General features: G+C 50.1%; 1 pseudogene; it reads left to right on the plus strand.

The window, feature by feature from the left end:
• Nucleotides 1–481: 481 nt before the first annotated feature.
• LOC118531031 (ferritin light chain pseudogene) lies at nucleotides 482–2,618 on the plus strand (annotated as a pseudogene).
• The last annotated feature ends 236 nt before the right edge of the window (nucleotides 2,619–2,854 follow it).

Raw genomic sequence — 2,854 nt, forward strand, 5'->3', positions numbered from 1 at the left:
TGCCCAAATTTATCTCAACTTTCACATTTGTACTGGGAAAAACACACCCAAAATATAACCAATGGGAGTAGCTCATTCCTTCAATGTTCCAAGTTTTCAAGCTGCTAGGCGAGAGCTTCACAGTTTGGGCAACGTCGAAGAAAATGTCCTCCCCCAGTGAGGGAGGGAGAGGGGGAGGAATGAGGGAGGGGAAGGGAGGAAGGGGAAGAGAGGAAAGAGGAGGAGGAAGGAGGAAGGAGGGAGGAGAAGGGAGGAGGAGGCCCACAGAAAGGTCTGGAAGATTGCAACAGAGCTGGGAGTCTCAAGAGAACACAGTGAAAACAAATCACAACTTTGCTGCTTCAGAGATGTCAACCAAATTATGGAATAAAAATTTGTTAAGAAGAACACGGACTGATACGTGTATATAGTTTATGCACTACCCCGGCTCAGATGTAAGGAAATCGGAGCCCAAAAGAGGGGGCATCCATCACCCGTACCTATGCCAGGCAAAAGGGTAAGGGACCCTGGTTTGAATTCTAAGCCAAACATCAAACCCTTAGACTATAGTGACAGGGTAACAGTGAAAACTGAGCTATTTGTATGCAAAATTCATCTAAAAGTTAGATGTTAGCACTGCAAAGATCCCAGCTATCAGCCCAGCATTCGCAGTAGTAACACTTAGGGAGTGCTTCCCATGGGCGGGCCCCTGTCCTCTTGCTAGTGGGTGGAACCCATACTGCAACCCCAAGTGCAGGGTGCCACAAAGGAGGAGCTAAGGGGACCACACCAGTACGTGCAAGAGTCGAGGTTTGACTCCAGGCAGCCTGACTCCGGGACCCATCGTTTCTTTATATTTATGTCCGCTTTGCTTATATTAAGCACTAACATTTACTGGGCCCTTAGTATGTTCCAGGCACTGTCCTAAGCGGTGTACAGGCATTAACTCATTTAATTCTCATTGTTATGTGATAGTCTCCTCATCCTTTGTTTGCTGGTTTATTTGTTTTTGAAATAAAAAACCCAAGGCACAGAGAAGAGATCTAAATTTGCCCCAGATCTCAGAGTATGTGGTAGAGCCAGGGTTCAGAATTATGTAGCCCGGTTCTGGGACTCCTGCTCCTGGCAGGCCCACAACTGCCTAAGAAACACACACATCAGAGTTGAGGGAAAGCATTCACTGAGATCTTAAAAGCATTAAAGAACCCCGCTGCCTGAAATCTGATCAAGGTCATGGGTGGGGAAAATTTCCATCTGGCTGCCCACACGAGGGACGGAAGAATCATGGGAACAGATGAAAAACATACCCGTTGGTGTTTTGCCTCATGAGCTAGGGCCCAGTTTAACAAACATGGCTTTGCCCTTTGTACCACCCTCTTGGCACAGACGGGATGGTTCTCCACCCAGGTCAGGCCCCCCACCCCCCGAACTCTGTTTTCTCAAAAAGATAGCCCTGTCTATGTAATTTCCCAAGTATGCTTATCCTCCCCAACTAGCCCCACACGGAACTGGCACTCCAGCCTTCATCAGTGAACCCAAGGTCAGCCTAACTGCCAGCCTACTCCAACCCAGAACCCCACTGGAGGGAGTCACATTCGTGGGAAGATATACTTACACTGGGTTCGATTCTTGCATTTGGACAGAGCACCAGAAAGTCAAATACCCGGGCTATGTCATCCTCCTCCCTTGCAGAATTTCTTCCCTTGAGTTGCATTTAGATATTTTGCTGTTGACATTTAGTAAAACTCTTTTGTGAAGCAGTTAAATGAAACTCTCACCAAAGGAAAAAATATGATGATATTGTCCACTGTATCACCCAGCACCCATAGGAAACACCCCATAAAAAAACTTCCCTTTTTTTTTTTTAATCTCAAAAAAATTTTACTTATCGCAGTGCGCCCAGCGGTCCTGTAGATCTGTCTCTTGCTTCAACAGCATTTGGACAGAACAGACCCAGGGATGCCCCTTCTACCAGCCAACCCCCACCCTCCAACCTTTTTTCCAGTCGCAACCTTGGGAGCCATCTTCTTGGCCACCCACTGCCTCCGGGACCAGCCAACACCCAATTTTGAGCTTAGCTCCTCATCACCAATCAACCACAAGCTCCCAGATTTGTCAGAACTATTCCACGGAGGGGGACGGCGCTGTCAACCGCCTGGTCAACATGCATCTGTGGGCCTCCTACACCTACCTCTCTCTGGGCTTCTATTTCGACCGTGACGATGTGGCTCTGGAAGGTGTGGGCCACTTCTTCCTCGAGCCGGCTGAGGAGAAGCTCGAGGGCGCCCAGTGTCTCTTGAAGATGCAAAACGAGCGCAGCGGCCGCACCCTCTTCCAGGATGTGCAGAAACTGTCCCAAGATGAGGGGGGGAAACCCTTGTCCCAAGATGAGGGGGCTCTTCTCCAGAACCAGGGAGCTGGAAGCCACCAGGGTCCCCGAGAAGAACCTGGCCCCGGCGCTCTGGGGCTGCATGCCTGGGTTCTGCCAGCGCGGACCCCCAGCTCCGTGACTTCCCGGAGAGCCACTTCCTGAAGGAGGAGGTGAAACTCAACAAGAAGATGGGCAACCGCCTGACTCAGCTGCCCAGGTTGGGCTGGGCGAGTATCTCTTCGAAAGGCTCGCCCTCAAGCGCCACTAGGAGCCTCCAGAGCCCGGCGGCCTTTGGGGGGCCCCTCTGACATCCCTCTGGTTACAAGAGCTTGTGCCTCAGCCTCTCCCTGCAGCCACGAGGCAGCTATTCAACCACCCTGGAGCCCTCTCCCAAGCCGTGGACCAAATGAAAACTAAGCTTTTTGCAGGGAAAAAAAAAAAGTTTTACTTATCTTGAGGAAATAGTATGCTTTGTCATTTCTGAGCATGAAAATTATGTCCTAA

This window comes from Halichoerus grypus, chromosome 4, assembly GCF_964656455.1.
Source record: "Halichoerus grypus chromosome 4, mHalGry1.hap1.1, whole genome shotgun sequence".
Taxonomy (NCBI): domain Eukaryota; kingdom Metazoa; phylum Chordata; class Mammalia; order Carnivora; family Phocidae; genus Halichoerus; species Halichoerus grypus.